Source organism: Megalops cyprinoides, chromosome 6 (genome assembly GCF_013368585.1).
Source record: "Megalops cyprinoides isolate fMegCyp1 chromosome 6, fMegCyp1.pri, whole genome shotgun sequence".
NCBI lineage: Eukaryota > Metazoa > Chordata > Actinopteri > Elopiformes > Megalopidae > Megalops > Megalops cyprinoides.
The window spans coordinates 23,555,742-23,564,117 of NC_050588.1; positions in this window are offsets into that span (position 1 = coordinate 23,555,742).

Here is an 8,376-nt window from a genome sequence, read left to right on the forward strand (position 1 = left end):
TCATGTTTATCTGTTCCTTATGGGCAAGGAATAGGTAGGATAAGGTGGATGGGACTTGATTCAGGACCCAGCTGTTTGTATGTTTTTAAATCTCAGGCCAGATATGGCTGAGTGACTTCTCAAGGGTTCCTCATGCCTAAAATAACCCCATTTTATCACATCCCACGCTCGCTCAGTCCCACATGTAAATGAGCTTTTCCCACATTAGCTGCCAGATCATTTGATTTTTTTTTCTACAATGAAGCTTCTTCTTTGGAAGAAAGGCCCTGGTCCCTCCTTGTGTCATGATGGCTGAACTGAGGTCACTGTGTAGGAACCAGTCAGCTCTGATCTTGTCAAGCAGTCAAATCTGACAGCACAAGGGCAGCCTTCAGAGCCCAGCCTAAACTGGCAAAGAGTGGTTGTGTCTTCATTTTTTTTTTTTTACCCTCTCTGTGATTAGGGGCCGTGGATGGTGTGACACAGCAGTGAAGGAGAGTGGCTGACAAATCGTAAGGCTGCTGATTTTGAAGCCGCTCTCTTGCAACCGAGCGTGCACTGTGGTTACGTGCTTATGCAGCTACAGCTGCCTTAGTAGTATACAAACCTCAGCTAAACAGGGGGTTTTAGCTTGGCTTTTTATTCATGTTAGTTATTCCTTATGAAATCATCTCCGTCCTGGATTAAATGACCTTGATCGTTATCTTGATTTAAGTGTGGATGTTATATGCAGTCACAGGGCTTTTGCTGACATGCATCATGTCCCGGATCTGGTAGTTTTGCGGTATGCTGCGTGTTTGTCTTTTGTTCATTCTAACACAAAATCTGCCTTGATGCAAAAGACCTATTCTCAATATGTAAGTTACATATTGAACATGAAGCAGTTGATCCTACCTCTTTTTCTATAACACCTGTATATTAATATAACATTAATGACAAATAGGCTAAAATGTTGTATATTATGCTACTGTGTAAATATTTTAAATGTAATTTTTGTTTTTAGCATGCCAGTGGCATAAAAATGTATCTTTCTTTTTTTTTGGTTTTACAAAAGTGATATTTTGTATGACAAAAAATAAAGATCCAAAACTGAAAAAGCTTTGAAATGATTTCTTCTGTTTCTTTATTTTTCCTTTTTTCATGTCTTTGACATCATTGCCCCAGGGCTAGAGAATTTCTTGTTATTAGTATAATTGTTACCATTATATATTTTGGGCTTTATTTCATCTTTTTTATATGAGGATTTGATTTGGTTTTGACATCATCTGAATACACTGTCACCTTTTGAATGATTTTTTTCATTGGGATTGAGTATTTCTAAACTAAAAAGGGTCATGGCTGGGAATAGCCTGTCCTGCATATTTAGCATGATTAGAATTAAAGTCCCACTCTACCCTGAACACTTAATTGAGTATAAATAGAAATGTGCCCTTTAGGTTAACCCTCAACAGGTCATAGCTGGCATAGCTGAGAGAGCGTGGCAAGACAACTGCAGCACAAGCGTCATGCCCAAACCTCCGCAGGAAAAGGGGTGGTGCTAACTTTGACTGTTTTCTGTTTTTCTTTACTTTGAAACATAAACACGAGTACTATTTTGTTGCCCGAAGTTAATGCATGGAGTCCAATGAGTTTTTGAAAAGTCAGGGATCATGCCAGAGTATGTTAGTTACACCATGTTAACGCGGCATTTTGTGCCCACCAACACCGCATCCAGAATAAGCTTTTCTAGCGGTTTGTCCTAACCTTAATAACTGCGAAAAGTGGATTCTGAGCCAGGGTTAGTGTTTGATGACAGAACCTTGCACTGTTGGATTGTTTGAAAATGAATCCTTAAAACTCATTTTCAAATGTTTTTAATTTCAAAGAGAGAAGATGTGTATTTTTCTAGAATAAGGTAGGGAAAACCCGTAATAAGCAAACGTACAGAGTAATACCCTAGGCTTTTTTCTAATTAACGTAACCATATAAAATTCAATAAAATCATAACCAATCAGAAGCATGGCCTGTACTGCAGCGTGAAATTCTATACTGGACAATATTTTCTAGGCTCATCAACAGCATGCTTCAGTAATCTTCTGTATGGATACTCACGTGATTTTCTATAGCTGTTGTTTCTGTTTTCAGTTCTAGAAGTCTTAGACTAGCACCAAATGTCCATATATTGCCATTACATGTGTATGTAAACATTGTTTCATACATTGCCAACATTAAAAGTGACAATTTGCTGAAACGTTTTGCTGAAAGTTTCCAAGCTTTACAACGATTATATTACATGATATTTATGACACCTTGCCAACGGTACAACCAAAATACAAAAGGCCATGTCCATGCATTCAAGCAATTGTCTTTGGATCAAATCTGACGGTTGTGGGACTGAGAAAGGTCCCTACTTATACAGTATCTCTTAGCATTTGTCTGGGTAGAGTTAATGCTCCGGTCCGACGAGATCCACTTAAATAATTGAAAACTGTCCTGTGTCCAGACTGATCACACGTTTTCATTTACACCAAACAAGGTGTCTTTGTAGAGCCAAGAATGTCGCCTCTGTGAAGATCTGTGGGACTGTTGCTGTACTGTATTTTCAGGGCTTGTTTGTTCCATTTTGCCATTTACCTCATGTTCTCTCTCGGAGTGTTCCATAATGATATGCACACATACAATACAAAGTCCTGTCTTTTCTGTGCAGAACAGGCTTAATTTTTAATAATCACACTCACCTAGGATGCTGGTCGAGTGCCAGCGTTGTATTTCAGTTGCGTAACTTTAAGATGATAGTACTTTAACAAGATTTTCCCCATCTACTAGATCGGTAAATTTGGTCCAAAACTCTTGCGACCAAAGCTTGCAATGACAAAAACCGTTTGAAACGGTTCCTGTTTCAAACATTACATTTTAGAAGTGCTGGCTGAACAAAAATGATTATTGTCTTATTTAAATGCATTATTTAGCTAAAATGTCTCCGATTTATATTTCATTTGCCATTAAAAGGTCATGATGGATGTAGGTCCGGAAGAATTTCATTTGAATTTCCCGAGAAATACAATGAATCAGAGCTTTCATTTGCTGCTGCACCTAGGGGCATGTTTCCAGTCCGCTGACATTACTATAAATAAGAGTTACATCATACCCAAGGCCTTGGCTAGTCCTGTTCCGTTATTAAAGGGAAAGGGGCTCTGGTACGTGCCTATCTTTCTGCGTGATTCCGGAACGAGATTTCGAAAAATTATCGATTATTTTATTGTACTTTGACATTCAAAATAGGGCGTCACATTGCTAATGTACGGTACAACGCTACTTATACTACATAAGCACCGGAAAACGTATTTCCAACAGGCAGACGATAAACTGTGTTCCCCCGGGAGACATCACTGGGCATCCATATATATTTCTGACTCCGAAAGAATGCCAGCGACCTGGATATTGCGTTCCATTTCATCGATAACGCTGTGCTGGTTGCCAGCTCATTTTAACCATTGAATTCGCAGTTATAGCCCCGTTTATCTACATACATTTCCATAAGTGGAAATTGCGAGTGATGTTCTATGAAAAGGTAGTTCAGTCTAGCTGATGATGTGAAGCTGGTGTTTTGCACTGTCCTTAACAAGTCTATGCAGCTGTGGCGTGAAGGGAACACCAGGTTGGTTTCCTATCTCTCGGGCTGTTCAGCCGAGTTGTAGCAGGTTATCGGTACTGAGCAATGACAGGGAGCCCCCTGCTGGTCATTGTACTCCAAACCCTTTTAGCCAGAGCTTCGTCTTCCTCTCATAAATTGATTGTTTTATATTTGAACGATGTAAAAATGTATCCAAAAAGGACATACTCCAATATATGCTGATCACTGATGATGCAGCACATCCTCTTGTAAAAGCTACCAAAATTTTAAAGGGCTCCGTTCCACCTAAATTTAATTTATCCTCAAGCGTGTGCAATTTTATTTCTGGAGTCGTTCTGTTTTTATCGAGTGCACTGATTGTCTGCAGTAAACAAAATCTTTCTTCACATGCCAATTAATTAATTGCACGGCTTTGGAGATGAAATGAGTTTCGCGAGGGTTCTGGCACAGCTTTTGCTAGAGCAGTCTGTGTGAGGAGATAGGAGCCTACCAGTGATGTAAAAATCCTCCATGCAGTCTTGCCGCGCGGAGCAGATCGCAGACGTTCAACCTTTAAACCAACATACTAATGCTTAGGCTACAGTATGTTTCCTGCCGGAACCTCCAAGACACTTGGAAGACAGGTCAATTTAAGAAGGACATTACAAACTCATACTGACAAACTCATTAACTCATAGTTCGAGCCAAGCAGCTACTGCCATCATTGATCATGGATTTTTTAAATATAAAAAATAAGTGAACAAACACTGTTCATTCTAGCTGCTGCTACTCAGACGGCCTTTTTGCCCTCTAGTGGTAAAATGTGCTGCAGAAGCTGTTCAGTCAGTCAGCCGGTAAATCAATGAGTCAGCAACTGATGGACACTTCCGTTTGAGCGGCTTCTTCCTCTAGTCACAGGCAAAAAAAAGACGAAAAAATGTGCAGATAACGCAGGGATGGAAGACTACCTCTTTAAAAAAGGTATTACCTCATATGACATTGAATGATGAAGGTCACAGCTTTGACGATTGACTTGAAAGGTTAGCATTTGAAACTCCATGTCTGGTGACATTTATCTACTTACGAAATTTACTTAAATCAAGAGCGGGCCATTCTCCATCACAGTCCCCAGCTGCGACCCTTTACCCAATATGTGCTACTTCATTATGGAACGATTAAATGCATCGGCATGTCTGAGCAATAAGAGGTCCCACTAACGAGTTCATTTGACCTGGTGCTTCATTTGCTGTGTCTCGCTGGAGGGACGTTTGTGAGCGCTTAGAATGCGAAGTGCTTCCCCTCCGTTCGCGTAAAGGTCCACACACAGTCGGCGCTTGGGAGAGGAATGGCTTCAGCGCTGATAATTAATACCGCAGTTCCGGCATGCAGGCTTTGGCATATCAAGTGAAGGATGGTAAGTAGATCAAGGACAAAGGGTTAGCGTGTGCAGGGCATGAACAGCAGAGGGCGCTGCAGAGTTCCTATGCCACAATTGTAGAACCTCTAAACCGCACTCTTTTTCCCCAGTAGTCGTCGGCAGTTTATTAAAACAGCTGACCCTCCCCTTATCCCTACATTCATTTATTATTTTTCGGTTGTTTGGACCTCACCTTCGTTCTGTCTATGACATGAGTATCATTTGAGACATTTTCACTCTAAGCAGTCATTTTGTATAAAGGTTGGATACTGTACCAGGGTCTGTGTTGAGAGGTGTTGGGGTGTGTTTGTATGTCTGTTTGTGGGGACAAGGAGATGAGCACTTTAAGAAGTATTTTTTTGCACATAACAAGTCCAACACTGCATTACACTGAAGTCCTGTTTAATAAACCTTGTTTACTAAAAACAGTGATTAATTCATGAGGGGTCCCTGCTCTATACATGCAGAGTGTGACTGACCTGAGCACTTGATGGCACCATTTTGTATGATTTATACTTTGCTGTCTAATGCAGGTTCATTTGGTTTTTTTCAGTAGTGAGATGTTTGAGTTGCAGGACATTTAACAGAAGTTTTTTTTATTATTATCCCTGCAATCTTGAATATAAAGACATCTGTCAAAGGCAAGTGCTTATGAATGTTAATTAGCAGTGAGAGTGTTCCTCATTTGTTTCTAATTCTAATCACTACTGCCATTGTAGAATTGCTTTAATAGCCAAATGCTCTGAACACAAACACATTTCAGTCCTTCCTGCACATGCATAATAATGAGTATAATTTTAGTGAATGATCTTCACACAGGTCTCTGAATGGGGGATGACTCAGTTTGCTACCAGGTCTAGCCTTTGATAATCAGAAGCAGAAGCAAAAATGTATGGGAAGTTTGTAATAAAGTCATATTTGACATTTTGGAAATCTGTCAGTCTCATGCCGTAGGAGTGCATATATATATGGTTTAAATATATTTAATTGCTTTTTGTGTGTTCATGTGTATTAATTTTTATGGCTGTATTTAGGGGTACACCCATTACATTTTATTTAGAAATTAATTCATTTTTTTATTTCATTATGATTGTGAGGAAGCCACCTTGACCTGTCCTCAAAATGGCTGCAATGGTTGTTAATGTGATGTTAATGTTGTCTTCTTGTTAAATTTTCTCTATTAGGGATCCTTTTTTCCCAAAGTACAGTATTTGTAATATACAGAGCTCATACTAAAATTGTTTCATTGTCAATTGTAATTGTCATTATGTGTAATTTAACTGTAGACAACCAGCCATTGCTGAACAAGCCACACCTGCCTAATTAAAGGCATATTAAAATACAGGTGTGGCTGGAGAGCAGGAGAGCTCATTTTTTACTTTTAGTTCCTTTCTTATTTTTTTTAAATTGTGGTTCCTTCCGTTTGTTGCGTTTTGAAATAAACTATTGTATTTTTAAATATTTGCTCTTTTGTTCATGTCTTTGTGAGAGGTGTTGGTCAGGTTCTTCCCAATGATTTATCAGTTATCGCCATTCTTTTTCAGACACAATCCTGAATTCTCACTAAATCCTTGGATTAGACAAAGGTAGAGAGTGCCTTACTGTCATCTTTCACTGATGTTAGTCATTCATTTCATTTATACAACTGCTATTGTGTTGACGATTCAGTGGATTCTTAAAGTTCAGAGAAGGGAAACCTGTTTCCTTACAATCATTTCCATTTTTTAATTGGTTTCTATAGGGATTAATTCATAACACATTGTAGATACAAAGCAGCCAACCGATTCCAAAACTACAGCCCCTTTTCATTTTACCTTTTTACCTTTGTCTTACCCTATGTCATCTAGTACATGCTCTTATCCATTGCATTGCATTATTGGCATTTAGCAGACACTCTTATTCAGAGTGAATTAGATAGATTACAATTTTTACATTATCCATTTATACAGCTGGATATTCACCTGAAACCTGAAACCATCTGGGCAGTTCCAGTACATAGTTTAATACCCTACTTTTTGCAGTACCACACTTCTACCACAACACACTCCATCAACAAGTCATACGCTTGTCTTTCATGGACTTGTCTTGAATTTGGACTCTATTTCCTTTAGTCAGACGTGACTCCACCGAGTACACATTTAGGGAACTTTTTTTGACCAAGCTAAAAACACAGCCATGAGCTCTTTGTCTTTCAAAACCTCAGATTTACAGGTGGAAATGTACACATCAGTTATTTCCTCCTCCTCTCATCATTTCATAAGAACTGCTAGCATAACGTTGCTCACCAGGTTCTTCACGTTGCGCGAGAGCATGTAAAACTGTGACTTTTTGTGTGGTGAATTTGATATGGGGATGCCACCACCCACAGTTCCTATGTGGGAGACCTGCATCATGGTGAACTGAACATTCCTGTGGAGGTGTTTCCAGTGAAAATGTTTTTGCTGTTATCACCGTTTAGTTGACTCATAGCACCTACCAAATGTGTTGCAACCTCTGCACAATGCCATCTTTAAACATTCCAGCACCTGATTTTTTGGCAACATGGTGTGCAAATAAGAGACAATATATAAACGTACAAAGTACTGCATGCACAAAGACATGTTCCATACATCAAGCTATGGAAAGTCAGGCACATCTTCAGATTTGTGGTTCCATTATCACCACTTTAATGAGACATTTTGACCAATGACCACCTCCTACCCTCTCTCCAGAACAATAAGACTGGTGACAGAAATGACGTACAGTAACTCCTGCTACCATCATCCATCCAGATTAAATTCTGCTTATGTATTGCAGGCCTGTTTTGAAACATGGCCTTCCTTCTGCAAAATGTTTACAGCCATGGTGAAACCGTTAGTTTCAGAAATGGCTGTCGAAGACACACATAAAACATGCACATAAGTACCACTGCACAATGATGTCTAGCCAAAGGCTCCTCATTGAAGTCCATTTCTCATTACAGCTAATTGATCGTGTTGTCAGGATATATTGGCAGAACAATTGCTTATACCATGGTGATAAATGGATCTCCATTACATTGCGATGATCTCGGTGTGACTGTGTTGATGTACAACATGGAGTATATGTATTGCCCAATTCAGCTGAATATGCTCTACATGCATTATACATAGGGGGCCCTAGGATATATCTGTCAAGTAGAACACTCATGAAGTCAAGGAATGCAAACTGTATGCTAGCTGAAAAGGAATTCCCCTGTACCAGACTGGCTGTGGAGGAGGCTGAGTTATGCTGAGAGAAATGGCATTACTCAACAGCCATATTTTTTTTTTAAATAGTATGGCCGTCAATATACACAATATGTGGTCTTACAGGTCTGGATAGTGAAGGCTACATCATATGCTGCGAGGTTTTCTCTGTAGGTGCAGTA